Here is a 17,359-nt window from a genome sequence, read left to right as displayed (position 1 = left end):
GTGATGCAGGGTTGGGCACAAGGTGGCTACTTGAATGTTGAGAAAATATTACAGAAAACGGGTAGAAGTATGCATTTTGTTGGCTTCCTCAAGAAGGAATGGGTGTGAGTTTCGTCCTGTAATGGAGTGGGTCACCGAATACTCCTTTCATTAGATTAGATTAGATTAGATTACTTACAGTGTGGAAACAGGCCCTTCGGCCCAACAAGTCCACACCGCCCCGCCGAAGCGCAACCCACCCATACCCCTACATTTACCCCTTACCTAACGCTATGGGCAATTTAGATTGGGCAATTTAGCATGGCCAATTCACCTGGCCTGCACATCTTTGGACTGTGGGAGGAAACCGGAGTACCCGGAGGAAACCCACGCAGACACGGGGAGAATGTGCAAACTCCACACAGACAGTTGCCTGAGGTGGGAATTGAACCCAGGTCTCTGGCGCTGTGAGGCAGCAGTGCTAACCACTGTGCCACCGTGCCACCCCGTTGGGCATGTTGGGCAATACATAAAATGTCAGGATGAATATTTCCTTTGTGCATATTTGTTTGTCTGCTTCTGCTACACAAGTGGCTGCAGTGGCATAGTAGCCAGTAGAGAAATGATTGAGCCTTATGCATAAATTCCTTAACCTGAAAAATGTTCCTTTTTCTCAAATGGAAGAACTGCCCTTGGTAATCCTATGCAATGGCTTACACTCTATATAATTTGCTAGGTGAACCTGTTGCCTAAAACTGTTCACCTTTGGCAAGTCTCCCTCTGATAAAGAGTACCCTGAATAGACATCTTGAATCGAGAGACAACCAAAGGCGAGGGGTTAAATATGAGGTGTGGATTGTTGCTGCTAAATTCAGACCTTTAAAAACATTATATTTTAAAAACAAACTGGAATTCATTGGTAGTTGGGAACCCATTTCTTTTAGGGAAGGGATGAGAGGGCTGCACATGTGGGAGAAGAGAGAAGATTCTGAACCCAAACAGTCTGGGCCTGATGTGTCTACAAGGGCTGTAGCAGCAGGTGGGTGGTATATGAGTGTAGTGGCGGCAGCTCCCAGTTCAGGAAACTGCCCCCAAAGTGTAATTACTTGTTGAGTGAGCAAACAAATGATTAATTCAAAAACTGTGAACGTGGTTTTTCTGGCTGCAGGTCCCGGCATTAATGAGGCATTTGTAGTAGATGGTAATATCACTTTCTGTTTCATAAATTTTTTGCTGATTAGAGGTGTTTTTATTTGGTATCAGTTTCCCCCGCATTCTATGTATTCCTTGCCAATTGTCTGCTTCTTCATCCCCACCCACACACCGCATGCTCATTCATACTTTATTTTCACTTGTCCTGTAAATGTCTAATTGATTTATCCTTATTCAGCAGTATTCTGTTCTGTTGATGACAGGTGGAGAACATGAAGTGGATTGCTGGGCTTCCTCTTTTTGGGTTGAATTTTGAAAGAAACCAATAACCGTCCCATTTCCTTTTGCACATTTTGAAGGAAAGGCCTTTATTATTGGCTGTCCATCAATTTGAGAAAGATCTCTGCTCAGGGTCACTGGTTTCTGATACGGGTCTTCACATAACTGGTTCTTGACGTGCAGATCTTTGGGTGCGTGGCACAGCACGTGCTGCTTGGTAATGAAATCCGGAGTATGGGAATTGCTTCCTTTACTCTGACAGCATTCTGTTTCATTTTAAGATGGTGGGACTCAAAGTGTGATGCAGTTTAATACACCACCAGTTTTCACCATTCTCGACAATTGGGAGCAAGGTCCTCCCAGTCATATTCACGTCAGTGCTTCTAGAAGAACTTCAGTGTGATTGAGGCTTTTGTTTTGTCTTTCCTAAAATGTTGACTGTTCAAGAGTTGAGAAAACAGTATCAGGTTTTAAAACATGTGGGTAATTGAATGGTAAAGGCAAAATTCCTGCCTTCCCCTCTCAAACTATTATTTAACCCCTCTCTAGCATAGTGATGTTGAGGCTAAGGTTTAACTCCCTCATTTTTGGCTTTGTTTGGAATGATTGATAGGTGGCAGATAAACTTGGCACAGTCTGGCTGGTATGTGTAACGTTGTTCTCTGATCATTATAGAACCCTCGGGAATCACTTGATGGAATGCTTACCCCTTGATAGGGAGATAAATTTCTTCTGACTTGGCAAAAGTGATTTTAGTGAAAGAAATATAAACAGCCATTTTGTTATTGATGTCCTTTCCCTAACAATCCAGATTCTGAAGTGGCTGTCCTGACCTGGATCTTTTGTGATGAGCTTCCTATATTCTTCAGGTCTCATCGCTGTCCTGGTAAAGGATGTTGCCATTTCCAGAGGGGAGAAAAAGCTTTGCTTTCACTGTAATGCAGGAAACTTGATTCTTCAATGATCGGATTCAAATATAGAACATGTAGAACTTAAACTTAAAACAGTACAGCGCAACAGCAGGCCCTTGAGCCCACCATGTCTCTGCTGACCATGATATCATTCTAAACTAATCCCATCTCTCTGCATGTGGTCCACATTCCTCAATTGTATCCAAATGCCTTTTAAATGTTGCTATTGTATCTGCAGCTAGCCCCTCCCTTGGCAGTGTGTTTCAGACACCTACAAACAAAAACTTGCCTTGCATGTCTCCTTTAAACTTTATCCCTCTCAGCTTTTAACTTATGCCCCCTAGTATTGACATTTGTACCCTGGGTAAAAGACTCCAACTATCCACCCTATCAATCCCTCCCATAACTTTGCAGATTTCTATCAGATCACCTCCTCAGCCTCCAATGCTCTAGCGAAAACAATCTAAGTTCATCCAACTTTTCCTTGGAGCTAATACACCCCAAACCAGGCAACATCCTGGTAAATCTCTTCTGTACCCTCTCCAAAACCTGCACAATGAGGAAGGTTATCAAAGGATACAGCAGGAAATAGGTTAATTAGAAACTTGAGTGGTGAAATGGCAGATGGAGTTTAATCCAGAGAAGTGAGGTGATGCATTTTGGGAGGTCAAATGGAAGAGGAAAGTAGAAAATAAATGGCAGAACACTTATGAGCATGAATCTGATAATCCATTTCTCTGTTAGCTCACTGACAGGGTTACAGGGTTGACTCTTAGTCCAGATGTTAGTTTATTGAGTCCTACTCCCAGAGACTTGTGCACACAATTTAGATTGATTTTTTTCTAGTGCGGTGCTGAGGGAATGCGGCATTGTCAGAGAAGCTACCTATCAAATGAGACTTTAATACTTTTGTTGGTGGCGGATGCCAAAGATCTCATGAATCTTGAAGTTGATCAGTTTGAACACTGCTATCCAGTGTTCTAACTGATATTTATTACTCAATGAATGTTCATATAGAAATGATCTTGCCTTTATAATGCTGTTGCTTGAGAGATCTGGCTATGTGCAAATAAGCTTCCATACTTCCTATTTTACAATGATGACTGCACTTTTAGATTAGATTAGATTACTTACAGTGTGGAAACAGGCCCTTCAGCCCAACAAGTCCACACCGACCCTCCGAAGAGCAACCCACTCAGACCCATTCCCCCACATTTACCCCTTTACCTAACACGATGGGCAATTTAGCATGGCCAATTCACCTAACCTGCACATTTTTGGATTGTGGGAGGAAAGTAGAGCACACGGAGGAAACCCACGCAGACACGGAGAATGTGCAAACTCCACACAGTTGTCTGAGGCGGGAATTGAACCCGGGTCTCTGGCGCTGTGAGCCAGCACTGCTAACCACTGTGCCACTGTGCCGGGCGGCACTTCAGAAAGTAATTACTTGGCTGTAAGTTGCTTGTGACATCCTGAGGTAGTGAAAGGAATGCTGAAACTGCAGCTTTTTATCAAGAGTCAGACCCTCCACAAGAAATATGGAAACATAAGTGCAAGAATAGGCCATTCAGTCCTTCAAGCCTGCTCTACCATTCCAGATAATTGATTATCCAGCTCCAAGTCATTTTCCCTTGCTATCCCCATACCCCTTGATATCGTTGGTATAAGATGACAGAGAAGGCAATGTGATGATAATGTCACTGGGCGAGTAAACCTGAGGTCTGGACTCATGCCGTGGGAGTGTGTTTAAACCCCCATGGGGAGTTTGGACTTTTAAATTCAATTGATTATTAAATCAAGAAGATGAAAGTTAATCTGGTGACCATGATATCAATTGGTTTAAAAACCAATGCATTCGTTCACTGTTCTTGAGCAAAGAAAATCATGCAGGCTAGACCAGGTCAGGACTGCATGAGATTCCAATCCAATAGCAGTGTCGTTGTTTCTTAACTACTTTTATGAAATCTGTCTAGCAGAACACCTTCCATAGGCAATTAGGGGTGAGAAACAAATGCTGGCCTTGCCTATGGTCACAACCCTTGAAATAATTAATTATGTTTGCAGTCTGTCTACTTTTGAAATGGGTCTAGAATGGACTGTTAACAAATGGGAATTCAGGAGGCTCCCTCCTCTGTACCAGGCATGTTGTTCGCATTCACTTTTAACTAGACAGTTCATCCAGGGCTTGTGTTTCTATCTGTGTGGTTTAGGTGACAATACATGTATATTCTTCATTATACACATGAAAAGAACCTCACTTGCATTTATCATTCTGTTGCTATTTTTAACTGCTCACTATTTCTAACTTTAACTTGGAATTGAGCTTTCCCATGCTGAAAGAACCTTGTGATGCTCTGCCAGAATTTGCTTTGTTTATTAGCATAAATTTAGCAGCCAGTTTGTCATTCATGCTGACTCCCCTACTTGGAGTTGGTTTGCAGACACCCAACTATTGACTTGCCTAGCATCCTGTGTGATCTATCTTTCGTTGAAGAAATGACAGTTGCCGTGCAGTTGACGCAGCATAGCGAGCTTTGGGGAAACTCCAACACTATAGATTTGATTCAGGGTGGTTAAAATCCCACCGCAAAATATTGGAAACAATGTTGAGCTACGCAGGGAGGAAATAAAAGAACATGTATTTTGCAGTTAAAAGTTTGACAGCTTTTGGTGTGTGCCCTAAATAAAATATTAATTTCAAAACGTTGCAGGTCTTGTATTTAAAATTTTTGCATGTGCAATACCATAGTACTTTCTAAACATTTGAAATCTTCCCCACCCTCGGATATCCGCCATTTGATCTATATTTGTGCCCTTTGACTGCTTCTGTTTCGTGGCTGTTTTGCTAAGCACCCACATTCAGTTGACAGCATTTGTATACTCTGATCTTCTGTCTAACCTGTGCACTACCTTTCTCATTGGCATTTCTATTCTAATACTATACTATACCTTAGCTACAAGGTATATTTTTCAACCTGCCTCTCAAAAGGACTGTGTGGAATGCTTGCAGACACTAAATGAGCTTATGTAGCAAAAGTGAGGATTGCATATACTGGAATCAGTTGAAAAGTGTGGCACTGGAAAAGCACAACAGGTCAGGCAGCATCCAAGAAATAGGAGAATCAATGTTTCAGGCATAAGCCATTCATCAGGAATGTAGAACATTTTGCCTGATCTCTTGTACTTTTCCAATGCCACACTTTTCAGCTTATGTAAACACAAGCTGACCTAATCTTAATTTAACTTATTTTTCTTATCTATCTTTTCAAAGATGGTATTACATACCTCTGGAGCAGGTGGGACTTAAACCTGGGCCTCTTGGTTCAGGGGTAAGGACACTACCACCACTATGTCACAAGAGAACCAAGCTGGCATTTTATGGTGCTGTGACTTAATTTTTTTCATTTATAGCCTTATTAGTTTCTTTTTTTGTTGAGCTAGACCGTATTTAACAGTACTTTCAAAGCAGTGTGTTAGATGTGGCACCATAGGAAGTAAATAAGTGAAGCTGTTTTCCTTGAATTCTACATAGTGTACACAATACAGCTCCAATCCGTAATTTACAAATTTGCTTTTGAACAGCTTTTCTCAAGTAATCAAGGACAGGCCCCTGCAAGGTATTCCCGTTCCTTCAGCTGATTGCATTTATCACAAACTGAGATTATTCTTAATGCAGATCAGAATGGAAATTGAGACCAGCCTGAATTTTGTGAACCTCTGGTGGGATCATGTAAAAGGACCATTCTAGAATTGTAAAATATCCTGTTAAGTGATTGAAATCTCTGCGTGAGTCAAAGTATTATGATTGACAGGGATGAGCTTTGAAATAATCAGTTTTGACAGAATCCACCTTTGCTCATGCTTAGTGATGTCTCCCAAAAATCTAAATCACATGAGATTTGATGGAATTTTTCTTCATTTGGCTTAAAGGTGTTTCTACAATCAGGACCAGAGAGCTGCATTTTAAAAATTTACTTATCAGAGTCTGTTCCTTGGCCAGCATTTATTGCCTGGCCTGGTTGCTCTTGGTGGTAAGCTGTCTACTTAAACAACTGCAGTCCACATGCTGTATGTTGAGACTTTACTGTGAATGATATAATCTGAGTGGCTTGTTAGGCCATTTTGGAGGGCATTTGAGAGACCGTCACACTGCTGTGGGGCTGGAATCACATGTAGGCTGGATCAGATGAGGATGGCAGTTTCCCTTCCTGACAAGACATTACTGAGCTAGATTTTCCAACAATGGTTTCATGGTCATCATTCCAGATGTTTTTGTTTTTATTGAGTTCAAATTCTACCATCTGCCATGACTGGATTTGAACCCAGGACCTCAGAACATTAACTGCCTCCCTGTTTAATCCTTTCCAATTATATTGCCAAGGGAGATGTCTATATCTCTATTGTTGCAAGGTAGTGTTATGTAAAAGTTCACAGTCAGCATTCACTGAGACCTGGAAACAGGTTTGTGCCCACACACATTTGGTGAATGGTGTGTGTGTGGGGAAAAGACATGAAGAACTCATTTTAAAATAACACTGAAACTACATTGATAAAGAACAATGGTTGGTAGAAAACTGAGATTTTTGGAAAGAATGATGAAGATGTGAATTTTATGTGGTTATGCTTTTGTTTTACACCCACAGCAGACCTAAGTGAAGATGTATTTACAAAGTGCAGACAGTTTCCTTCTCTGGATGTACTTTACCTTTCACGGTTTTGAGCAAATTTTCCTCGTCCTCATTTCTTTTCAAAACGGAAAGTGCTGGGAATACAAATTTTACTCTGAAATGTCACTGTTATAAATGCTAGCTGTTGTTCTGGGTCAACTGTGGCTCAGTTATAGAGTCATAGAGATGTACAGCATGGAAACAGACCCTTCGGTCCAACCTGTCCATGCCGACCAGATATCCCAACCCAATCTGGTCCCACCTGCCAGCACCCGGCCTATATCCCTCCAAACCCTTCCTATTCATATACACATCCAAATGCCTCTTAAATGTTGCAATTGTACCAGCCTCCTCCACATCCTCTGGCAGTTCATTCCATACATGTACCACCCTCTGCGTGAAAAAGTTGCCCCTTAGGTCTCTTTTATATGTTTCCTCTCTCACCCTAAACCTATGCCCTCTAGTTCTGGACTCCCCCACCCCAGGGAAAAGACTTTGTCTATTTATCCTAACCATGCCCCTCCTAATTTTGTAAGCCTCTATAAGGTCACCCCTCAGCCTCCGATGCTCCAGGGAAAACAGCCCCAGCCTGTTCAGTCTCTCCCTGTAGCTCAGATCATCCAACCCTGGCAACATCCTTGCAAATCTTTTCTAAACCCTTTCAAGTTTCACAACATCTTTCCGATAAGAAGGAGACCAGAATTGCACGCAATATTCCAACAGTGGCCTAACCAATGTCCTGTACAGCCGTAACATGACCTCCCAACTCCTGTACTCAATACTCGAACCAATAAAGAAAAGCATACCAAACACCACTTTCACGATCCTATCTACCTGTGACTCCACTTTCAAGGAGCTTTGAACCTGCACTCCAAGGTCTCTTTGTTCAGTCATACTCCCTAGGACCTTACCATTAAGTATATAAGTCCTGCTAAGATTTGCTTTCCCAAAATGCAGCACCTCTCATTTATCTGAATTAAACTCCATCTGCCACTTCTCAGCCCATTGGCCCATCTGGTCCAGATCCTGTTGTAATCTGAGGTAACCCTCTTTGCTGTCCACTACACCTCCAATTTTAGTGTCATCTGAAAACTTACTAACTGTACCTCTTATGCTCGCATCAAAATCATTTATGTAAATGACAAAAAGTAGAGGACCAAGCACCGATCCTTGTGGCATTCCACTAGTCCCAGGCCTCCAGTCTGAAAAACAACCCTCTATCACCATCCTCTGTCTTCTGCCTTTGAGCCAGTTCTGTATCCTAGTGGCTAATTCTCCCTGTATTCCATGAGATCTAACCTTGCTAATCAGTCTCCCATGGGGAACCTTGTTGAAATGCCTTACTGAAGTCCATATAGATCACATCTACTGCTCTGCCCTCATCAATCTTCTTTGTTACTTCTTCAAAAAACTCAATCAAGTTTGTGAGACATGATTTCCCACGCACACAGCCATGTTGAGTATTCTGAATCCGTCCTTGCCTTTCCAAAACATATACATCCTCTCCCTCAGGATTCCCTCCAACAACTTGCCCACCACTGAGGTCAGGCTCACCGGTCTATAGTTCCCTGGCTTGTCTTTACCCTCTTCTTAAACAGTGGCACCATGTTTGCCAACCTCCAGTCTTCCAGCACCTCACCTGTGACTATCAATGATCCAAATATTTCAGGAATCACTTCTCTAGCTTCCCACAGAGTTCTCTGGTACGCTTGATCAGATCCTGGGGATTTATCCACCTTTAACCGTTTCAAGACATCCAGCACTTCCACCTCTGTAATCTGGACATTTTGCAAGATGTCACCATCTATTTCCCTACAGTCTATATCTTCCATATTCTTTTCCACAGTAAACACTGATGCACAATATTCATTTAGTATCTTCCCCCAGTTTCTGTGGCTCCACACAAAGGCCACCTTGCTGATCTTTATGGGGCCCTATTCTCTCCCTAGTTACCCTTTTGTCCTTAATATATTTGTAAAAACCCTTTGGATTCTCCTTAATTCTATTTGCCAAAGCTATCTCTTGTCACCGTTTTGCCCTCCTGATTTCCCTCTTAAGTATACTCCTACTTTCTTTATACTCTTCTAAGGATCCACTCGATCTATCCTGTCTATATCTGACATATGCTTCCTTCTTTTTCTTGACCAGACCCTCAATTTCTTTAGTCATCCAGCATTCCCTATACCTACCAGTCTTCCCTTTCACACAGACAGGAATATACTTTCTCTTGATTCTTGTTATCTCATTTCTGAAGGCTTCCCATTTTCCAGCCGTCCCTTTACCTGCGAACACCTGCCTCCAATCAGCTTTCGAAAGTTCTTGCCTAATACCGTCAAAATTGGCCTCTCTCCAATTTAGAACTTCAACTTTTAGATCTAATCTATCCTTTTCTATCACTATTTTAAAACAAATGGAATTATGGTTGCTGGCCCCAAAGTGCTCCCCCACTGACACCTCAGTCACCTGCCCTGCCTTATTTCCCAAGAGTAGATCAAGGTTTGCACCTTCTCTAGTAAGTACATCCACATACTGAATCAGAAAATTGTCTTATACACACTTAAGAAATTCCTCTCCATCTAAACCTTTAACACTATGGCAGTCCCAGTCAATGTTTGGAAAGTTAAGATCCCCTTCCATAGCTGAGATCTCCTTACAAGTTTGTTCCACAATTTCCCTCTGACTATTGGTCTATAATACAATCCCAATTTCTCAGTTCCCCCCAAATAACTTCCCTGGGTGTATTTTCGGGAATATCCTCCCTCAGCTGTAATGGTATCCCTTATCAAAAACCCCACTCCCCCCTCCTCTCTTGCCTCCCTTTCTATCCTTCCTGTAACATTTGTATCCTGGAACATTAAGCTGCCAGTCATGCCCATCCCTGAGCCATGTTTCCGTAATTGCTATGATACCACAGTCCCATGTTCCTAACCATGCCCTGAGTTCATCTGCCTTCCCTGTTAGGCTCCTTGCATTGAAATAAATGCAATTTAATTTATTAGTCCTACCTTGTCCCTGACTGTTGACTCACTTCTGTTCTCAGCTGTAGCCCATCTCAGATTGATCTCTTTCCTCACTATCTCCCTGGGTCCCACCCCAACCCAACTAGTTTAAATCCTCCCAAGCAGTTCTAGCAAATTTCCCTGCCAGTATATTAGTCCCCTTCCAATTTGGGTGCAATCCGTCCTTGTCACGTCTACCCCAATGATCCAATAATGTGAATCCTTCTCCTATACCAGCTCCTCAGCCATGCATTCCTCTGCTCTATCCTCCTATTCCTGCCCTCACTAGCTCGTAGCACTGGGAGTAATCCAGATATTACTACCCTTGAGAGCCTTCTTTTTAAATTTCTGCCTAACTCTCTGTAATCTCCCTTCAGAGTCTCAACTGGCCCCTCTTCCCCGTGAGAACATTCTGCACCCTCTCAGAGACATCCTTGATCCAGGGAAACAACGCACCATTCTGCTTTTTCTCTGCTGGCCACAGAAACATCTGTCTGTACCTCTTGACTACAGAATCCCTTAACGCAATTAATCTCTTGGACACCGACGTACCCTTCTTTGCATTAGAGCCAGTCTCAATACCAGAAACTTGGCTGTTTGTGCTACGTTCCCCTGAGAATCCATCACCCCCTACATTTTCCAAAACAGTATACCTGTTTGAAATGGGTATATCCACAAAAGACTCCTGCACTAGCTGCCTACCTCTCTTACCCTTCCTGGAGTTAACCCGTCTATGTGACTGTATCTAAGACTTTGTCCCTTCCTATAACTGTCATCCATCTCACACTGTTGCTGTTGCAAATTCCTCATCATTTCTATCTGTCTCTCCAACTGATCCACTCGATTCGCATCCAACAGCATTTATGGCAGATATAATCCGCAGTAACCCTTAAACTTTCTTTAAACTCCCACATCTGACACGAAGTACATATCACTGCAAAGGCCATTTTTACTCCTTCACAATCTACAGACCCAGTAAATAACATTGTCTTATTCCTCTGCAAACACTGCCCCAGGTTAAATTAATAGTTATGGCTTATATTTTAAGTTTAATCAAGAGACTTATCTCCAAAAACACATAATCAAGAAAGAATCCACTGTACTCACTACTGCAGCCTTTCTCTTGGATAGACTTAAAACAACAATTAACTTATCTGATTCTGTGTTGTGAACTTCGCCCAACAGTTCCTCCAAGATTAGTTGTGAATTTCACTGTTTGTTAATTTTCCCAGATGCACTCCGATGTCCAGCAATACACGAATTCAAATAGCAAAGGCAGTAACTGTACAGGTTCTCTCTCTCTCTGTCTCTGTCTCCTGCACTATCCTCACCATGTGCTTCCTTTGTCTTCTCTTCTTCCTTTTAAACTACTGTTGTTTTGACTTTGTTTTTCCAAAGTTCCAAAACAATACAACAGCATATAAAACAGTAATTGCTACTCCTGGAATTCGAGGGGATTTCCTCCAACACCTAAAATACCTCCGAAATAGGAGCAGCTCTTATAGCCAGAAATTTTTCCTGTCCTCCATCTTGGATTACCCAGAAGTTGAGAGCTCTTTTGCTCTGAGTGTCACTGGTTCTGTGTTGGAGTCCTACTCCAGGAGCTGGGCAAAATATAATGTAGCATTGAGGGAGTTCAGCACTGTTGGTGATACCTAAACTGAGGTCTTTTCTGTCTACTTGTGTATGTAAAAGAACCCAGGACAATCCTTTGCTTTGGCCACCAGCATTTGATGAAGAGAATGTGTTTTCCAGTCTTCCCAGCCTTTTCCTTAGTAAAACATTGTAATTCTGGCACTTTTTTTTCCAGAAAGACTGCTTTATATCTTTACATATCCTTTATTTGGTCTAACTGCAGTAGCCCTGAATGTGAAGCTCCCCCACAGATCACTTTGGTCCAAATTGCAAAAGGTAGTGAAGGAGTAAAAAAATGAAAAAAACTTGAAATTATTTAGCAGTTTTAATGACGTGCTATAAAGCCTTTTGGGACATCTAGCAATGAGATTCTCTAATGCTAGTCACTTGTAGAATGTAAGAAATGCAGCAGCTAATGCATGCATAGCAAGTTCCCAGAAACAACAGTGCAGTAATTACCCAGATAGTCTGCTTTTTGTGAGGTTGATTGAAGGATCAGTATTGGCTAGCAGTGATGTGGTGATAATACTATTGGAGGACTAAATTCAGAACCCCAGGCAAATGTTCTTGTGACATTGGATCCAATCTCAATGTTGCAGAAGACTAACATTGAATTTAAAATCTGGAAGGAAAAGAATTTAGAAGTTAGTTGAAAAACAATCCTATCATATAGGGAAGTGGTTGTGGATGCTAGACATCACTCACTGCAGGAGTTCCTTCTCTTCAGTTGCTACCCCAGTAACCTTTTCATCTGTCATGAAACCGGGAAGTTGGAATGTTGATTATGCAATGGTTAGCACTGTTCATGACTTTCCAATACTGAAACAGTCCATGTTCAGATACGTGACCTGTATACGTCCAGGCTTGGCCTGATAAATGGCAAGTAACATTTTGCTGCAGGGATGTCAGGCAATGAGCATCTTCAACATGGGGGAGTGCAACTCTCATTCCTTGATGTTCAATGGGATTACCATCACGGTTGACATCCTAAGAGTTAACATTGGTCCAGTTTAGTTTTCTGGTCAGCCAAATGGAATGCACTGCCTGGGAGGGTAACCGAGATGGGAAACCTTACAATCTTTAGAGTATGCTTGGATGAGCACTTGAAATGTCATAATATTCATGAAAGTAGGACTAGTCTGGGAAGTGAGACTCATGCAGGTTGTAGTTTGGTATAATTTTATCAGACTTGATGAGTCATATGGCCTCTTCTATGACATCAATACTGTGTTTTAAGAGCAGGTCAGAGACTCTGTGTTCTGCAGGAAGTAACTTACTTCGTGTCTCTGATGGCTGTCCACTGTCTACAAGGCACAAGTCAGGACCAAATGTTTTCTCTAAGCTGGACAGTTGCACAGCAACTCTGTGCTCTCCACTTGGTGTGCTGATGCTGTTCCCAGCATTGACTCCTGGTTTTGGAAGTCACTGCCAAGCATTCACCATGGAGGTCTGCACAGAAGAACAAGGGAAATAAAAATGAGGAGATGCAGATCAGGAGTGTGATGGAATATTCTCTGCTTGCTTGGATGGTTGCGACTTCAAGAAATTTGATACCATTGAGAACAAAATAGGCTTGATTGGTACCCCATCCACCACCTTCACCATGTATATGCTTCAGCTGTGACACAGTGGCAGCAGTATGAACCATCTGTAAGATGCATTACAGCAACTCACCAATACTACTCAGATAGCACCTTCTAAATCTATGAACTCTATCACCAAGGACAAGAGCAGCAGATGCATGGGAACACCACCACCTGCAAATTCTCTTCAAAGTTGCAAATGAGCCTGACTTGGAACTATGTTACCATTCTGTCACTATTTCTCTAGGTCAAAATCCTGGAACTCCCTTCCTAACAGCACTGTTGTTGTCCTGATGCCCCAAACACTGCAGCAGTTCTAGAAGGCAGCTCACCATATTCTGCAGGGCATTTGAAACAAGTAACAAATGCAGATGTAGTCAGCAACTCCCACATCTCATGGTCAGTTTTTTAAGATCAGGGCAACAGGTTGAACTATCTGCTCCTCTTCAAAATAATTCATGGGGCATCCATCTGAACAGATATATGGACTCTCCATTTTCTCATGTGAAAAACAGCACCACTAACAATGCGGATCTCCCTCATCTATACTGAATGTGAGCTTTGATTCTTGTGCTCTGTTTTGGAGGGGAACTTGAACCCAGACCTTTGCACTTGGAATTAACAATGCTACAAATGGAAGCGTAGTTGAGTCAGAATAACAGCTTTGTTTATGTAGTGACATTTGGCTTCGGAAATTGTCACGTGGGGCACTGTACATAAGATAATGAAATAAAATTTAACACTGAACCATATTGCATTTCAGGACAGCTAACAGAGAATTTTGTCAAAGACAGATATTTGAGGCAGTTACAGAGATGGAGTGTGATAAGAAGACCCTGGCGGGATTTGAAAACCTGGAGAATGTAAACATTGAGACATTACAAGACTAGGAGATAGCGCGGGTCAAGGAGCACAGGGATGGATGGGACTTGGAGAACATTATAACACAGACAGTTTGGATGAACTCATGTTTACAGAGAGCATATTGTAGGGGACTAGCCAGAGAGGCCCAAAACAAACATTGTGGGCAATAAATTTTATACAGGAGGAAGAAAATTCCTGCTGATTAATCAATTACAGGATTTAAGAAAAGAAAAGCAAGAATACTGAAAATCAGACCATTTAACCCTGTTCTGTTTTTCTCACTCCATTGCTGATAGACTGGCAATGTATTTACCAGTGTTTTCTGTTTTCCTCTAAATGGTTATGGCTGCTTTTTTCTCAGAATAGTTGCAGCTTACTAACTGATGCTTTGTATTAGTGCTGAACTCAGTTCAATTACTGTACAACATAAGTCAGCACTAATCAAAGAAATTATTGAAGTTAAGTAGACGTGATTGCTTCCAAAAGCATTGCATTGTGAAAATCGCTTTGTAGGAGCTGTGAAAGCAGTAGTTTTTCTCTAAGCACAGTCATTAGATATGACATTGGCTGTCCCTGATTCATTTCTGAATATAGTGTGTATTTATTTTTAGAAATGAAGTATTTACCACAGATTTTGTTCCAATTGCCACCTCTCCCTGACCTCTTATTTAAAAAAAACTTAAAATGTAGGACTAGAAGTAGAGTATTTGGTCCATTGAGTCTTTTTTGCATTTCAGTTAGACCATGCCTGTTCTGATAATCCTCAACTCCCTAACTGCCTATTTGCCATTATCCTTAATTCCTTTCATGATTTGAAAATCTTGAGTATACCTAATGAGTCAGCCTCTATAGCCCTGTGTGGTAAATAATTCCACAGATTCACCATTCCCAGAGAGCAGCGTTTCTATTAAGCTGTGCATAACTGCTCTGTTATTCCATGCCTGGTGATTGGTATTGGCATGGCAATTGTGGCATTGACTTCTGGGTCTGGAAGGCCCTGCCTCGTACGGACCTTTGCTGAGGAAGCCAGTAAGTAATTTAAGGGAAATGCTACCCGAGCAAAGAAATTTCTCCTTATTTCTGCCTTAAAAGGGCAACCTGTTAGTCTGAGATGATACTCCTCGATGTAGGCTTGCTCGCTGAGTTGGAAGGTTCAAAGGTTCGATTATACTCCTGGTTTTGGACTTTTCCATAAAGGGAAGCAATATCTCACTTTCTCCCTGTCAAACTCGCTAATAATATTTTGTTACCTCTGATTGTTCTAAACTCCTAAGAATACAAGGCCAACTTAGTCAACCTATTCTCGTACCCAGGGTCAACATTGGATTCTTCTCTGGACTACTTTTTCTGAGGGTTGTGAATCTGTTATTAAGAATATTCAAGGCTGAGAGTTTTAATCAGTAAGGGAATCAAGGGTTATGGAGAAAAGTAGAAAAATGGAGTTGCAAATTATTTTGAACTGGTTGGAGATACATTTGTTGGTGGTCTTTCACATTTGTGGACTGCGAAGCTGATGTCTGAGTTCTGTCCTGGTAATTGCTGAATGGAATCCTTCCAGAAATTGTGATCAATTTGCATCATGTGATCAGTGGCATTTGTGATTTAGCTTAGCAAAGTTCATGTTAAAACATAGCTTTTAAAACTATTTAGGATAATCTTGTCTTGTGGGAGTGACACTTTACTTTGAAACAGAAGCGTGCAATTTAATTTGTTGAACTGAATCAAGTCTAAAAGCACAACATCGTCAACTGTTTGAGATGTAACTCATTTAACTTTGCAAGTGCAATTTTAATAAGTTTTAATTTGTCTGGAAAGTCTTTATGATGAATACATATGATGAATACATATGATTAAACATTGACATTAAAAGTAGAGTGTATTAATTGAGGTTTCACTAGAGAGGGTATGAAGGGACTTCAGTTGAGTTGGGAGGTTTGGTGTAATATTTCACTCTCAATATTAGATTGAATAAAATTTGCCTTCTGTTCTGTCCTTCACTAGCTGGCTTACTTGAGTATACATTTGCACAGTCTTGTCAGCTGTAAATCTGTTTGGCATTAATCCGTCTTAAATTTCTGCTCCAAGATCGAGATGCTCACCCAGATCACTTGCTGCGACAGGACTGAGATCTTTATTTGAACGTGAAAGGAATGTAGCTTTTACTTGTGGGTAATTGACATATCAACTGTTTAACAACCAAACTGGTTAATGGCAAACCGCTGGAGTAGTGGTTGAGACAAATTGTGGCCAGAAGAGTGACCAATGATGCTAATTTCAGAGGAGAATATATTATATATATATATTATGGGAAGAGGATCTAAGGAAGCTAGGTTAACGTGCAACAATGTAGCAAATAGAATATAGTGTGGGGACAATGTGAAATTGTCTATTTCTATTGGAAGAATTTTTCAAAAGATTAATTATTAAATAATGAGAGATTGTAGATCTCTGAATTGCCAAGGGATCTGGGTGTCCTTGAGCATCAATCACAAAATGTATGCAGGTACAATAAGTAATTTAAAAAGTTAACCATGTTACTGTTTATTGCAAATATATTTAATGTATAGGTCTGTGTCTGTGCAGTACACCTCTATGAATCTGTGACTCTATACATAGGGATATTGTGTTTCAATTATACAGGGCATTGGCACTTCTGGAGTACTATGCACAGTTTTGAGCACATTATTTAAGGAAGGGCATAAATGCAATGGAAGTAGTTCAGAGCAGGTTTTTTAGACTAACTGTTGGAATGGGCAGGTTGAATTATGAAGAAGCTCTTTTTGTATTATTCTTCAGATTGGTTCCATAGGTTGGCGCAGCATCGAGGGCCGAAGGGCCTGTACTGCGCTGTAATGTTCTGTGTTCGCTGGCGGTTATGGAGAACAGAAACATGATTGCGACTACAGGTGCTGAACATGATGAATGTGAAAAAGAGGTTTCCTCTTATGGGAGAGTCTGGAATAGAGGGTCACTGTGTAAAAATGAGGGTCACCTATTTAAGAGATGAGAATTTTTTTCTCTGAAGATTATGAACTCTGTTTCCTCTGTCTTTTGAGAAAGAGTTCTAGAATATTTTCTCAACAGAACTAGATACTTGATGAACAAGGCAGTGGAAAATTATCAATGTTAGGCAGGGATGTGGATTAACCGTGATCCTATTGAATGATAGAGCAAGTTCGAGGGGCCGAATAGTCCACTCCTGCTATTTCACATTCTTCTTATGTCAAAGGATCACAGCACCTTCAAGATTAATGACAATTGCTTTGTCAGTGTTGCAAAACATTAAA

At 41.2% G+C, this 17,359-nt stretch overlaps 1 protein-coding gene across 1 annotated transcript in view; it reads left to right on the top strand.

Annotated features, from left to right (window-relative positions):
* sdf4 (stromal cell derived factor 4) overlaps positions 1–17,359 on the top strand; it is an 86,029-nt gene that overhangs the window by 34,979 nt on the left and 33,691 nt on the right. The window lies entirely within an intron of this gene.

Source organism: Chiloscyllium punctatum, chromosome 16, assembly GCF_047496795.1.
Source record: "Chiloscyllium punctatum isolate Juve2018m chromosome 16, sChiPun1.3, whole genome shotgun sequence".
Taxonomy (NCBI): domain Eukaryota; kingdom Metazoa; phylum Chordata; class Chondrichthyes; order Orectolobiformes; family Hemiscylliidae; genus Chiloscyllium; species Chiloscyllium punctatum.
Note: the sequence above shows the minus strand (reverse complement) of the source record. Positions and strands in the feature narration are given on the sequence as shown.